At 36.4% G+C, this 16,968-nt stretch overlaps 1 protein-coding gene and 1 non-coding gene across 2 annotated transcripts in view; one reads left to right on the top strand and one right to left on the bottom strand.

The window, feature by feature from the left end:
* LOC116172077 (mitoguardin) overlaps window positions 1-16,968 on the bottom strand; it is a 98,960-nt gene that overhangs the window by 70,096 nt on the left and 11,896 nt on the right. The window lies entirely within an intron of this gene.
* Trnap-agg lies at window positions 13,631-13,702 on the top strand. The gene has a single exon. It is a non-coding gene; the product is annotated as a tRNA-Pro (tRNA).

A 16,968-nucleotide genomic window follows, 5' to 3' on the forward strand; every position in this document is an offset into this window, starting at 1 on the left:
AATTCAGTGGACCGCACGCAAAATCTGTCTGTTTCGACATTAAAATCCGCCCATATTTCATATTATCACGTAACGAACAATTTCATTTGAATGCAGCGTACGAGCACTTCTACAAAATTAGTTCACGATCGATTTTGATCGTAAATGAGTTTTTACTCATTTTATGAAGAAACTCCTGTTGTAGTAGCTTTTTTTGTGTGACGAATGTGATTAGGTTCATAATAACAGGACAGAACTTCGAAATGTTTTATAACCGTGAAAAATTAGGGATAATTGCAGAGTGAGCCTACATTATTAAAAGCATAACTTGTGTCGAAATTGGAATCCTACTTTATGTCGATGATCAAACCACTTTTTAATCCATATATAAATGTGGGACTTATACCCAATGTTATTACGAACGTAAACCATTTCGATACTCCCGTAGCATTAAAATGTTATCATTTAATTTGAGCGAACATGTATACTGAATGCATGCAATGTTGTGTTACCTTCAACAGTCTAACGCGGATTGTTGCAGTTATGACGCGATCCTGGGTAACTACCGAGATGTGTAACCGCTGGGTGACGCTATTCATTCGAATAGGTCATAATGTCGATCCAATACGAAAAAACTAAGGCTTCATTGTTAACAAAAAAAATAAATAGGGAAGGGAAGTTGCAGATATCAGACGGTGGGTTCTTTTCTATGATATTTTCTGATCTTCGACACGTCACTGCTTGCGATTTTTAGAAGACCGTGCCATTTATACATTTTTATGTATAAAGCTGGTAATCCAAACTTCCAAGTCAGACGGCAAAAAAGTGGATTATTGTTTTTTTATTCTTTGTCTCTCCGTCCTACTGACTGTGTCACAACAACAATCATTATGTTACAATTATTTCCATTTCTAAATATTTTTTAGCAGGTTCGCCAGGCTTGTGCGAGGGATAATATTTGGTTCCGTGAAAAAAATAAATCAATAACAGCGAATTCTCCTGCGGTATTTGTATACACGATTTAAGGTGAGCAGGTCAAAACTCTGCGAATAACACCTAGTGAAGACAGTTATGATTGATGAAGTGTTAACATTGAACACCCAGCTAGAAGACGCCGAGGGTAGAGATTCGTAATAATATCAGTCTGACCCCGACTCGTGATTTACACCTCCATTCTCTCTCACAATGTAATTGACCATCATTTTTAAAGAACAGTCGGTACACAAAGCCGGCATTATGAAAAACACACATTTAGGTACCAACCTTTATTGACAGACAAGGATCCACCTTGTAATACTGTATGCATAAGTTTCATTCACATCACGTTTTTTGCACAAAAGTTTTTTTTATAAAGTACGTGATCAGGAAGACATACCTACTTATGATCGTTAAAATTGTTGCAACGGGGCGGAATTCAACGTTGATAAATTAATTACCTGCACGTACTGCGTACATGTCATAATAGACCACCTCTTACACAATGAAACACATTTTATTAACTTTACACGTGTCTAATTTCGTCATTCAGAAAGAGAGTACTTAAATTGATTTTTTCCCCGGGGTTGTAAATCTGTCAATAACAGTAAGCCATCATCAACCGACCGTATGAGATCCTTAGCCAGGTCTAAACAAATCCCTTCAGTGTTACATCTGGAACTAATGGAATGTTGTATCGAATGCGATTTATAGTGTTTTTAAAAGAGTAATATTATTTGACACTTTTAAACAACTTGGAGATGTTTTAAGTGGATGGGTGGATGGACCAAAAGAATTCAACGAGTATTATTTACAGGGTGGTTCCCGTTACGATCTGGAAATACATGTGTCCATAATTATGTATGAAATTATCACAATGCATCTCTATTTTGCCGGTTCTATGCCTCGCGCAATTAATTAAATTAATACAATACCTACTTATAATATAATGCTTATAGGGTTACTTCTAATTGGATGTCACAGAGTTTGTTTTAAACAATCATTTTGTCGCAGAAAACGATGCTGGTTAGAAATGAAATTAATTTTCCCTGAAGATTACGTAACTTTTCTAAAACAACGGTTAAAACTTGAAAGTGTTCCCACAAAAATTATTCCACTAACCTTGTACAAAGTTTCATAATACTTAATTTCCAAAAATAGCCCTCCTTATTGGAATTTCAAATAAATGAATGGAATTTCTAATTTAGGACCAAAGTTATCTTCGATTTCGAATTACTTACAGGTGAAAATCTCCCAAACGCTAATCGCAAATTCAGCTCGGGTAGGATCGACCCAGATTACTTGCGTCTTTATTAGAAAGACAGCCGAAAAGCCTTCCAGCATTTTGTCCCAGTTCAACCTCATTGTCTCAATCTCGACAAAATTTACATTGTAATTTTACTTAAATAATTATATAACTTTTTAATTAAATTTTGTCTTCAGAAATACTAGGACACTGGCAACGAATTTTCTATCAAAAGAATTTCCATTTTACATTTTTCCACATACTCGACTCGTACGCAAATTAAACCTATTTTTAGATTCAGTCGTGATAATTCTAAATAATTAATACTGTCAGTGTGCCCTAACTATAAATAGAATTTGTAATAAATTAATGAACGTAGTATTTGCTAATTTATCCCACAAGGATTTTTCAATCAAAAGCTGTTGAAGGAACTGAGTCGGTAATGAAAATGCGAGTAATAGAATTATTATTTTATTGCTTCAAGTGACTATATTGACAATCATTCATCTAAAAATAAGGAAAACATGCGATTACAAGCAATTTATTTATTATCAAGGCAAACAGAAATTAAACTCTAGATATTACGTTGCCTTTCTTTTCTCGGTCACTTAAGAATTCCCACTTCGTTTGTATTATTCCGTCGTTGGGATGTTCTTAAGGTTAACGAGGGTTTTGCTGTATATTCCTTTCCTACCCAGTTTTGAATTTATTCGTACCTGACGCGAAACAACTTTAAATTTTGAGCTAAACAAGTGATTAAATGATACGAGACCTTTTTTTCTCCGAGTATAGCTATGGCATGGTAACATCACAAACTGTAGTTTGATTAATTCTGGACGGTTTTACAACATTGGGTAGTTTTGGCCAATCGAAATGAGAAACTTGGAATGAATTGGCAATGTATGCCAAAAAATAAGGAAGGTCCTTTTGACATCTTCGTTAGAAGATAAATACAATTGGTAGTAGAAGTGAGACACCGGGCGCCATTTTTAATTTGACGTCACAAAGTCATAACCTTAGGCTTGCCTAAAACCATGATCCCGGGGTTTCCCAAGGTCATCGGCCCGGAATTACCTATAGACCATTCGCACCTTAGTATGCAGTATGGGGCTTATGGAGAAACAGTACATGCTTGCCAAACTTATTATAGGATCGATTACTGCACCGTAAAACGGTAGTTTAGACACTATTTATTACTTTTTAACCTAACCTCAGAAGTCAAAAAGGTAAATTAATAACAAGTTGTAATTGTTTGTCAAATGTGGCCGAGAACAGCTTGTATTTATTAAGTCCCCAAAAATTTACAAATGTACAGTATACATATTAGTCACTGGAATCGAATTGAAATTCATCGGAAGATGACTGCGACACTTGAATTATAAATTCTTCAACATCATCTTGAAGATAATCTGCTGCCCACATGCCATCTTCGATAGTTTTCACGTGATTGACATAATATTGCCAATTTTGAACCGTAACTTGTGAATAACCCATTTTTATTAATTCTTCCATGTCCTTTATTTTAAATGTTTTGTTATTCATTTTGATATGATGTTTAACTTCAGCCCACACCATTTCAATGGGATTTAATTCACAATGGTATGGAGGTAAACGGAGAATCTCGTAACCTTTTTCTTGTGCAATAACATCAAGCTTATTTTTGTCGTAGTGATGCCGAACATGCGCAACAGAAGCCAGTAGGTCTCGTTTTAATGGATTTTCTCCAATCGGTACATTTTTCTCACGAAGCCAATCTATAATGTGTTCTTTTCTCCACGACATTGTTGGTATCTTCTCCAACTTTCTACTGTGGTACGAGGCATTGTCAATAACAATGACTGAATTCGGTGGCACATTTGGTAGAAGCTGTTCAAAAACCACTTTTCATAAGTGTCTGCATCCATTTCGTTGTGTGCATCAGCAGTGTTCTTTTTGCAGAGAAAAGTCAGTTCCGCGCCCGGAATAAAACCTCACCACCAGCATGTACTAACGCAAAGCGAGGCCCTAGACCAGTGGGTGATTTTAAACCTGTACTGAGTCCTTTGATGAATGCCTGACGATTGCTTTCAACGGTGCTGTCATGCCACGCCCTGCTCACCGAATGACCAATGTTAACCCATGACTCATCCGTATACACAATATTTTTACCTAAAATATAAATATTATGTAATTTGCAATTAAATATAATAAAAAGATTAAACACCTTCTTCTCTCAACTTCCTGATGCGACGTAGGTATTTATGTCTCCATCGTATAATATCATCCCGTTCAATAAGGATACTCTTGCGGCCAACCTTCTTAAACCCATATCTTTCAAGAGATTGAATAATGTGGTGCGTTTAAAGTTGGGTAGATCGTTATCGTCATTTACGGAAGCTAAGATGCTGTTCATAGTTGGTGGAATATTTGTAATGAAGAAGTTATGCACTTTACGTCGAATAACTGATTGCACATTTTCATCATACACATGAAGACGATCATTGCTTTGTTTCCCTTTTCTTTACTTGCGTTTTTTCGGGCTTGATACACCTTCGTTTCCGTCTTCCTTTTTAATGGCATAGATGCTCCGTTCAGACTTCAGAACAACATAAAGCTTTACTTGCTTCTTTCACAGCTGCAGTAACGTTCATCGTTCCCGAGAAATAGTTCAGCACGTTGATAATGAGGTGTTTCTCCTTCCGGCTAAAACACTCTCCTTTATGGCGTTTCACGTTAGCAGATCCTGCTTCAGCTTCGGCTTCCATTTAATGGGATATACTAAAAAGATGAAATCAAATAACGGTTCTACAAGAACACTCAAAGTTACCTTGTATATAAAGTACGAGATGGAGGCGTTCTTAAAAGAACGATTTTTAAAGCAATGAGACAATAAAATGTGCTAAATACGAAAGACAAAAACGAACCACACACGTAATGACAATACAAGAAGATTTGACGTTATATTTTGTTTTAAAGCTTAAATTCAATCATATGTAAGTTTGGCATCATTGCGGTAAGGAATAAGGATAGCGTTATTGAAGAATGACGCAAATTAGTAAAGGAGGGATATAGTCCATAAGACCCCATACTGCATACTAAGGTGCGAATGCTCTTATAGGTTAATCGACCAAGGTCCCGAACTGGGGAGTTCCAAAGGTTATTGGCCCGGGATTTCCAAAGGCGACGGCTTTGGGATTTCCCAAGGTCGCAGCCTTGAACTTCAAGAAGAGAAAACAAAAAAAACTTTACTTACACATGTTTGAACATCGCTACTTTTCAAACTTGAGTTATATGCCAGCACCCCTAATCACGCATACGCCACTGGAGGGATCCCATTCCACATTGATAAAACTAGAAGAACCTCTAAGTTGCACTTTTCTCGCATCTAATCTTTTTTCGCCAAATGTTATATAAGTGTGATAAATAACGGTGTTCCGCATAATTGCACTTTTTCCGTACTTTATCTTTTGAAATCATTGTTAATCATATTTAGATATCTTACGAAAACTGTTAAATAAGTAATTATCAAACTTTATCTTTTCATTCCAATAATTATCTCTTAAATAGTATATAAGCTTACCTATTTTAAGGAAGAGGACTTTTTCTAAGCTTCAGTTGTTACCTGCGTTGCTTCAATGCTTCATCAATAAACGTATTAAAGCAAATGAGTAATTAATTCGGAGTTGGAAGAACGTCAACACGTAATTCTTGGCACATGAAAAGAGTGATGCACAATTATCACTATAATGGCGCAACTAGAAAGATGATGGTGAAGCTGTTAAAAATGGTAGTAATAATACGTGTTTACACGCGCGTCGGAACAACAAACTGACTGAAATTAGAACGCTATTTCGCATTGGAAAACAAGTTAAACTTAAAAGATCAAATGGTGGCCTCGGGTGTTCCTCAAGGTCATGTCCTTAAGACTTCTGTTCTCGGGGTTTCTTCAAGGTCGTGGCCGTGGATTTAGACCTCGGGGTTCTCTCCAAAATCGTCGACCTCGGGGTTTTGAAGGCCGCGACTTTGAACTTTGACCTGGGGTTCCCCAAACGTCGTTGACCTCGAGTTTTCCTAAGATCGTGACCTTGGTCTTTGAACTCCGGTTTTACTCAAAGTCGTGGCCTTCGGCATTGACCTAAGGTTTTCACCAAGGACGCTGATCTCGGGTTTTTCCAAGGTCGTGACCTTGGAATTTCCCGGTTGCGTAACTAAGGTGCCTTGTTTATGGACCAAGATCGTCCCGTAACTAAGGCGTGACGTTGTTTTTATGGTGCGCTATTATTGCAATCTATGAGATGAGTGCGAATATAAACAAGTACAAATTGTGCACAACCCTTGTGCAGGTAAAGCGCATTTTTTTAAACACCGTACGAAATTTCGTCCATAAATAAGAAAGTTGGCACTGCGCATGCGCAAAACCAAATTTGGAAAATGGCGCTACATTTGCTTTTATTCCAAGTGGCTATGTATCAAATTTAATTTAAATGCCCAATGGTTATATTGCGTCCAAACGTCCCAACCGATCATGACAAGGGATCAAGGAGGAAGACTATGGTTAGTATAAATTAATTCCTTTCGTTTTGAGACCTTTCATTACAGTACCATGAAGGATAAAACTAGTTCCACCCCTCCCCTCCCCCTCCACCCCGTACTTTGATAAGGACAGAAAGAAGGGCAGTAGTTTGTAGAAAACTGTTCCTTTCGTTGAGACCTTTAATTAGCCCCGCCGCTCGCTGATCTCGAAAAAGAGCACGGGAAAGTTATAGTTTGTACAAACCAATTTATTTCGATGAGGCCTTTGAATAGAATACCATGAAGGGTAAAACATATGTTTACCCCCCCCCCTCCCCCGAATTTTCTAAAGTTTTACTTTCAAAAACAGCATCTCATGAAATAATTCGTGGGGGGGGGGCCCTTTTAGAAAGCAAATTATGCTATTCTAATTTTACGAAGAAGAAAAACAAAGCTTCAAGCAAAACTAAAAAATTTGTTTTAACAGACAAAACATTTTTGTCAACCTATAAAGTTAAACTCGAAAATGCATGCAAGTTCCTCGGCAGGTTCTAACACATAATTTCAAATCTTTCCCTAAAACAACGACCTTGGAGAAAATCCGATGTCAAAGTCCAAGGTCGCGACCTTGGGGAAAATCCGAGATCAAAGTCCAAGATCACGGGTTTGGGAAAACTCGGAGTCAAAGTCCAAGACCACGACCTTAGAAAACCCTGAGGTTAAACTTCAAGGTCGCGACCTTTGGAAAAACCCCGAGATCAAACTCCAAGGCCACGACCTTAGGAAAACCCGGTTCTAAGTTTTAAGGAGATATTTGAGATATGTTTTAGAACTTGGAAGCATGTTAGAGTTAAACTCTGTATATTGATAAAAAAAGTTTTATTCTTCATGGTACTCTAATGAAAGGTCTCAACGAAAGGAATTAAATTCTACCAACCATAACCCTCCTCCTCGACCTCTTATCCTGATCGGGTATATTCCCTTATACTTCAAGAACGGATTGTTGGAAGAGGGTACACACAAGGGGCGATTGAGACGTCTGCAAGAAATATATTCATTGGTCATGTCAAAAGTTATTTCGGTTAAAAAAAATGCGCTTTATCTGCACAAGAGTTGTGCACAATTTATACTGATGATCTATCGAAAGAAAATATTATCATCGTTTCACTTCTGGTTTTACCGGATGTCGATTCTTATTTGAAATAGAACTCCCTGTATTTTATTGCATTTTCGAAATCTACATGAAAATCTACGTCCTTTGATAACCACATTTCCCTATACCAAATGAAACCTGCTTTATTTTTTTGCACTTCCAACGTCGAAAAAAATTCTTCCATCGATCAAGTATGATATTCCCTATACCTCTCTGTTATTCCTTTCGTTTTATTTTAGAATTTATTCAAATGCAACAGGTTTCATTTGAAAGAATGAACTTTTTACATATAGCGCACGATGGTTTTCCCACAGTACAAATTTCTACGGCCCTAATTCTGTTCCTCCTGGACTAGTCCTTACTTCTCGTTTTCAAATTATGCAGCACGCCAAAAATGGCGTTAATTAGTTAACGCGGTCATCTTTAATCACGAAGGAATCGGACTCATTCCCTTGCCCCAATCAAATTAATATAAAGTCCGCGCATCAAAACCCACAGCCGTTTAATATTTCCAATTCAGCGCTAAACATGAAACCCACATGAGTGATACCGACTGGGTTGTTTATGGCACGTAATACCCATTAAAAGAGTATTATCGCTTGCCCGACTGTCACCAGTAACTTTCTCACGCTATTAATTAACCAGCGACCCATAAAATTATAGATCTGAACCTCCTGACTCAACCATTTGGCATTAATACAATTTTTTTCGAAACTGCCTCTCTAATGGGAACATCTTGTATACTTAAAATCCATTATAGTTAAATTTATCTTCTTTTAGATTCCCCCAAACTTCCACCAAACAAAGAAATGAGTAATAATATCCTTCACCTTCCAGGAGAATATTAAAGCAATGCTTTCAACTGCTGCGTTTCAAATTCCTACCGCAGCACTTGCGGAAGCACCAACTGTACCTTACTCACAACAACAAGAAGTCGGATGATCAAACACTGACTCGTCTTTGATGAACTTTCATTATACGATCATCGCTATATTTGCTGTAAACTGACGCAGGAAGCGAACACTGAGAAAGTGTTCTACAACCCGAAAACGTCGATTGGAGCAAATATAAACAAATAGCACAATAAAATATTGAATCCTTGGATTTCAGTTCCTACTGCAGATCAGATGGGCGACTGCATATATCCCACTGCAAAAGGGAATCTACTACGCCCCATGAGCCTGGAGGAAATTCATTCCCAAACCCGGTAAGAACAGCTATTCAGAAGCTAAGTCTTACAGACCAATCGGTCCCTCATCGTTGGTATTGAAAACACTACGTTGCACGTACAGACCACATGGCAAGAATTGATGGTAACGTTCATGGCAAAGACATGAGCACGTGAGGATCACATCGTCGGTCCAGATTCCAATCATTGAATTGAAATCGGAACAGGGTACTCTCAAAGAGAAAGTGGAGGATGGGTTGCGCTGGCTAATTTTTGATATAAATATATCGCTAATTTTTACCAGCCTGTCTCATGGTACTTTTTCCTGGTATAGTAATATTGCTCCTACGGTCAAATAAATATCTAAGAAAGGAATTAAGGAAATTGTGCCTCGTTGGTAGGACTGAGAATTGAAATGTTTCTAATTTTTTCCTGTTAATTGACACATTTACTTTGCGAACCAAGAACAAATTGTACAAAGTGCGCTACGACGTGGAAAGAAATTTTAATTTGGCACTTCAATGTCGCCTTGACTTTTCCTCGTTTTAAAGCGAACGAAAATTTCAATACTATTTTCGTGTCACGGTTATAGCTCTCGCTCGTTCGCTTTGTAAGATTTAAGGGCGCTAGGGTTTTATTACGTATTTGTACGCGTCGACCTTTTCCAAGCGTTTAGGTACTCTCTCGAATGAGATTCCTGCAAAAACATAAACTCCACTCTTGTTTGAAACGAAAACATAAAATAGATGAACCGTTTGCTTCGCTACAAATTAAACTTGGGCAACCTGTTGAGGGCGGATGCCTAGATTCAGAATTATTAATATAGTCGTTCGGGGGAGGGATTATGAAGGTTGCGTCCATTGCTCGTAATGAATTACCCCATTCAATGCCTTTAATCCTATAACGAGATATGAGTTATTTAGCGGCACATTCGCGCATTCCAAAGTCATTTGGAGTTTCCTATAGTGCCCGCTTGGTCCACATTTCATTTATCGATCTAGTATTCTGCGCCGGAAGTTCGGAGTGAAGGGAAGTATCCGCACAGGGGTTGAAGGTCTCACGCACCCCGGCGTCGCGAAACCGGTGCCGACGAGTCTACCACCTCCTACCACCCCAATTCACCTACTTCTGTCTCCACGAGTCGTGACTGTAACCGATATGAAACTAAATTAACTGCTTCTGTAAGGAATGTCATTTCTAAGTGCACAGCCATTGCCTCAATTAAAAATCATTAAAAAAATTTAAATAAATTGAACGACAAATCATATTAAGAGACAATTTAATGGACGAATTTATTTATAATTTGCCTGTTCGAAGGGGAAGAATCCTAATTCGAGATGCTACACTGCGCTAATTTTCAATCCCAGGTACAGATTTATAACTTCAGATACGAACTTCGCTTAATAATTGGCTAGAGGGATTTCATTTGCCGTAAAACTCTTAAATGTCGCCCCGATGAAGATTTAATTAAATTTACCTCTCTACTGCGTTAACACATTCGCCAATAAGAGATAAATCATCTTGGTAAAGTTATAATTACATATAAAAAATTAATTAATTTCGTTATTGAAAAGTTCAACTTCACTTATACGAAGATATAGGCACCATATAAATCATCTAAGAAGAGTGAGAATTGAGGAACGGATCATTAACCAGCTTGGAACTTTGGAAGATAATATACATTTTAATTTAAATTACAAATGTTTGTGATTATGTCCTTATACTTTTATTTTTGTTTATCCTAAATTGAACACGTGCCACGCCCTCTGATGTTACTCTTTTCTAGTTTGTCTTTTAAGGGAAGAAAATCAACGTTCTTATACATTATTTGGACATTTATGCATTATTTAAATTATTGCTTCTTAGGATAAGTTCCTCAAATCTTTTAACCGTTCGCAATTTTGACTATCCCTCTGGTAACTTCTAGCATAGCGATATTAGTTGGTTTATGCTTCTAGATATATATCGAATTACGTGGTACTGGTAGGGAATATCGAAATCAAACCAAACGTATAAATGACCAAATATTAAAAATTTTGTTGGCCAGAAACTTTGATTATGTACTGCGTAGTATACAATATGTATAATCAATGCCATAAACACGAAAAAGGAATACAACAAATCACACCGCATGGTAGTACTATTTCAATTCGAACAAAAGAAACTTTAACGTTATCAACCATTGTAAAAACTTATGAGTAAAATGGCATTAGGAATAAAATCTTGAACAGATCAACTATTTGCATTTGAAGTTTTGATACCGCGGGCGGACAGCTTTCATCGAAACCTTCTCCTTTCTCGTTGTATCTTCTTTATATATGTAATACTCGTTGTCTTAGAAACGTGAAAAAGTAAACAGCAAACAGTTTAAATGTCGTTTATTGAAATTACACGCAAAGATAAAAATGACAAAAGTGCGTCATTCCACTTTTGCTGCCCATTCACGACTCCCCGCCATCCCGGTCAGAAGACCCTTACATGCACTTTCCCACTCTCTCTCTCTCTCTTTCATTCAATTTAACGTCCTACTGACTAACTTAAAACTAGACCGATGGCCTCTTTGTCGTACCCTTTTTCGATTCTACATATATTTTAGTTTGGTGACATATATGTTTCGTAGAAACTAGAAGTCCTTTAGTTTTCCTTTGTAAGTCCCTCTTCCGACTTTCAGTTCTCGAGATATACGCAGTTTTTTATTTTTTATTTTTTTTTATCCCTCTCTTGTTTTGGGCCCTCAACAGGCATGCGCCCAATTACAGAGTGACCCGCATAATGCTATTTAGAGGTGCCTCTGCAGAAGGTCTTAAGTTGGTCTATACTACTCCGGTATTTACCTTACGAATTAGAAAAACTGCAGGAAAACCTAATTCGAAGTAGCCGGTAGAATGCTCGGAACTGGTCTAAGGTTAATTTCCATCTCCGCCACAGATGAAAAATTCACCTCAACCCAGGTTCGAACACCCGACCTCCGGATATATAACCTAATGCTCTAAGCTGCAGTTGAAGTTTTGACCTCACCGATCAACACATCGCCCCCTGTTCTCCACCTTTCCTTTGTAAGTACCCTCTTTCGACATATTAGTTGTAGAGATATTCGAGTTTCTGCCTTTCACGTACCCATTTTCCGTTTGCAAGTGCCCTTATCCGACACCCCATTAGATATGACTACATTGCGTACATAGTAGTGTTGACGCTACTGTCAGGTACGTTTCATCCAGAATGCTCACCTGGTATACAAACACGATGTTCTTGAGACGTTTAAGGTACTGTGAAGTTTTTGATTCAAGGTTGCAAGATGATGATCAACTGTTTTCACCGTTGATTAGAGTACCATGGAGGTAAGAAGTTTCACTTTTTTTATATCTCTTATACTTTCGATGATATAAGACATTCAAGGAAATGACCAATTTTAGTTTTTTTGAATTTACGTCGAACCTATGCGACATTTTGAATTTCCATAAGGAAATTTTAAATAAGCATCCAAAACTGCAAAACATTGCCCATTTAACCAATTCTCTATCTTTAATAATAACAAAGTTACCCATGCAATCCCACCCGATTTGGGACACACTGTATACTGTATTGAGTAACATTTTTTTATTACGTATTCAACGATGTACGGCACACAAAAAACACAAAAGTTGAAAATTGTTTCATTCAACAGGATGGTGCACCCGTGCACAATGCCCAAATCGTGCAAAACTTCCTATCGGACAAATTTCCTGAAAAATAGAACATATTTCCGATAGGTATTCTTGTACGGTTGTGGGCCGGTGCTCCATTCTGCTGAAACCAACAATTTCCAAATTTTGTTTTTTCTCGTGTACTGTACATCGTTGTATTCGTAATAAAAATTATCAAAGTCCACGTGTGAGATCGAAAGGGGCAGCGCATTTTTGTGTGGCAAATCAGTATTCTATTAGCAAGCTTTGACTCCACCATCAATAAGATATTGTCGGCGGGTACCGCATTCCCTTTGTCGTATTTGCTGCCAGCCGGCCGGCCAAATTAATAATAATAATAATAATAATAATAATATATATTTGCTGTCAGCAGATCAATAGGTATAACAATGATATTGACAAAGTCACATAAACGACACATAAATGTTGTATAAAAACACAAACACGTAGGTAAACTAACACTAAACAATAAAATCGCTCACTTTAGATAGCGCTTTCTCTAGTAAAAATGCTTTTAATTTTTGTTTGAACATGTGTGGTGACTTTTCCATAGTTTTTCGCAATCTTTATTTAATCGACCTATCTTAATTTGTTCAGATAGGTACCTACCCTTTTCGCTAATTCCCAATAATTGTGCAGTCAGTTTTGTTACCTGAAAGAACACAACTGCCTTCTTTTTATTTTCCCCTTCAAAACGACTTCTTAAATTTTATGGACATACGAGACATATTTTATTTACTGCAGTTTGCAGTAGATATTGTGTGTAACGACCAAATAGCTTATATGCTTGAGTTTAAAAACTATTGTAACAATTTAGTGGTATTTAGAGATATAAATATTGCAAAAATTCACCAGATTTTGGTAATTTTTCACATTTCGTCATAAATTAAGTACAATTGTACTGATCAATCAATTTGTTACATTAAAAAGTAACTGGCTCGTTGGTCTAGGGGTATGATTTTCGCTTAGGGTGCGAGAGGTCCCGGGTTCAAATCCCGGACGAGCCCTGTTTTTTTCTCTAACATCACATTGCTACATCCATTGAGTGAAGGATTTCTCAACTCAACACTGCCAACATAATTTATTATTGTTAACCAAAATTATAGCTTTGTACCAATTTCAGTTTTAATTTTACTTACTAATGTCTACTGTTAGTGCACGCATCCTCGTCTACGAAGCGAGGTCTAATAAATTATAGCTACATTTTTCTTCTAATAGTACCTACACTGTAATTACTACTTAGCTTAAATATTACAACTGAACTCTAATGACAGACCTAAGTCTCATTTTCTTAGATATTTGATTGATGGATGAAATAAGAGAGTATTTATCCCTAAACTAACAGCAGCAAAGGTTAATCGTTATATTGTTAAATTAAATTTGTCTCCAACTACACCGTGACAATCTACACTATGTTCAACTTCAATAACATAAATAACGCGGGCAGGAATTAGTGCCTCATTCCCATGTAAGCGGGTGAACAGAATCTCCCAGTTCATTTAAAATTATTGTTGTATAAATTGGATCTAAACTAAAATCAACAAGGCGAGCGTTCAAAGAGAAAGTGTAATGGCTATAAACTTTTCGTGTCAATGAGATTGGGAAAAGCCGCCGGTGACATTATGAAAATGTAAATTCAAAGCACTCCAAGCGGTGAACATTTTTTATAATTTCTCTTCTTTATTGATTGGAATATTAAATATTTGGTATTACGATTGAATAAGTTCAGATTTCTATTCCTTATTATCTTGCTACTAAGGAAATGCACACACCCTTTTCGATTAAATGTATTTCAATCGTAAGATGGAATTGACCGAATCTTTTTTAAAGCTAAAAACTTTTAAACACGGCTTTTGGTACGCTTGAGAAATGTCACTAAATCGTAAACAATAATAATGATCAACATTAACAAAAATATAATAATTATAATTTACAAGTATTGGAGTAGTAAGTACCTGAAGTATAGTATTAATAAGTAAGTATAAGAAAAAAAACCTGCCTATTTTAGATATCGTTACCTAGAATCCAGTGGCGTACTAAAAAAAATGTCGAACACCGTTTCTAAGATTTGGCTCAAAGAGAGGGTATTTTTTAAATGCAACACCATATATGTATATCTTAACGTCAACTTTTTTCTTTCTTTTTCCTGATTGCATTAATGTATCACAACCTATACTTTTTTAATATGTTTATATATTACATGATGAGTATCATAAACTGACAAGGGTGAGTTACCTTATTAAATGTTTAAAGAATACTGTTTCAAGTAACGTCTTAATGAGTGCATATTACGGGAATTTTCAGAGTATATTGTCTTATGCAATTGTTCTGTGGGGAAATTCTTACGCGAGTAAACGCCTTTTTGCTATTCAGCGAAGAGTTGTCAGAATTCTTAGTGGTATCAATTATAGAGCCGACTGTAGAAACTCATTTATTAAATTAAAAATCTTAACTATGCCGTCATTATTTATTTTAGAGTCAGTCACATACGTGCATAAATTTAAATATCAAAGCATACAAAATCATTCTCATAAATACATCATCACGACACAAGAAATAAAAACAGCATCTACTTACCCTTTAAAAGAATATGTAAAACTCAGTCCAGCTCAAATTACCTTTGTTTTAAACTATATAATCATCTCCATATAACCAGCAAAATAGAAAATTCTAACACTTTTAAGAAATTAGTTAGAAACTTTCTACTGTGTAAAGCATATTACACAGTAGATGAGTTTTTAAGTGACACAGACATCGGTGATATGAAGATAGGCCACTGAAAACATTTTTAAGCTTTTTGTTATTTATATGACGTTTGTAAATACATAATATATATTCACAACAATAAATATTATTATTATTATTATTATTATTATCATCATCACATTTTTCAAACTTTTGAAATGACATGGTTCTACCGCAAGGGACTGATTGGTCTTAGTTACCATGGATATAATTAACCAAACATCCATGAATCCATGATTTACTATTTAAAAACCGTAAAAAATAAGGTTTTTATTTTTGGTTCATGGCTAAAATAAAAAAAAATATACGTTGTGATATATCATGATCAGAAAAAAGAATGTAAAAGTTAACGTTAAGATATCCAGGGTATTCCATTTAAAAAATACCAACCCTGGGTTTCAGAAACGGTGGTGCAAACATATTTTTTGACTACGCCACTGGATTCTATGTAAAAGTATATAAAATAGGCACTTTTTCCCTTTTTTCTATTATCTTAGTAAGATATGATAACATCGCAAAAAGTTAAACTTTTTGTTTCCACTCTGTATCTCAGAAAAAAACGTAGGTAGATTAATTGTTTGTGGTATTAAAAATTTCACAAAAAAATGGCAGAGGGTCGCGAACTCTTTATCTTTAGAAACAACTGAGGTCTCAACCAAAATAGGACACACGATACACTATCGGCGGGTGACGATCATTTCATGTTGCTTAATAAATAGCACTGTATAGCTTAATCAGTTTTTTTTAGCGCATTTTTTAAGAATTAAAAAAAATGTGCTATTGTTTGCATTGCGTCCGTGGTTAGTGGTGCCAAGTTAAACTTTAGAAAATGGGGGGGGGGGGGAGCACATGTTCAACCCTTCATGGTATTCTAATGAAAGGTCTCAATAACTTTCCCGCGCGATTCTTTCTCGAGATCAGTGAGCGACGGGGCCTGAGGGGGAGGGGGGGGGGGGTTAAAAATTAATTTGATCTCTCATTGTATTCTAATTAAAGGTCTCAACGAAAGGAACAGTTTTCTACAAACTACTGCCCTTCTTTCTGTCCTATTATCAAACTACGGGGTAAAGGGGGAAGGGAGGAGGGGGGGAGTGGAACTAGTTTTATCCTTCATGGTACTCTAATGAAGGGTCTCAACGAAAGGAATTAATTTATGCTAACCATAGTCTTCCTTCCCGATCCCTTGTCGTGATCGGTTATAATTCCTTATATCTTAAGAGTGAATTGTCAAAGGAAAGTACCTACAAAGGGCGATTGGGACGTTTGGAAGAAATATAACCATTAGGCATTTAAAAAATTTCGTTTTGCCAACTTTTTTATTTATGGAGGGATTTAAATGAAATTTGATACATAGCCACTTGGAATAAAAGCAAATGTAGCGCCATTTTCCAAATTTGGTTTTGTGTAGGATGTGCAGTGCCAACTCTCTTATTTATGGAAGAAATTTCGTAGGGGTGTTTAAAAAAAAAGCGCTTTACCTGCACAAGGGTTGTGCACAATTTGTACTTGTTTCTAGCTGCGCTGATGC

The sequence above is a fragment of the Photinus pyralis genome, unplaced genomic scaffold (assembly GCF_008802855.1).
Source record: "Photinus pyralis isolate 1611_PpyrPB1 unplaced genomic scaffold, Ppyr1.3 Ppyr1.4_LG5, whole genome shotgun sequence".
In the NCBI taxonomy this organism is placed as follows: domain Eukaryota; kingdom Metazoa; phylum Arthropoda; class Insecta; order Coleoptera; family Lampyridae; genus Photinus; species Photinus pyralis.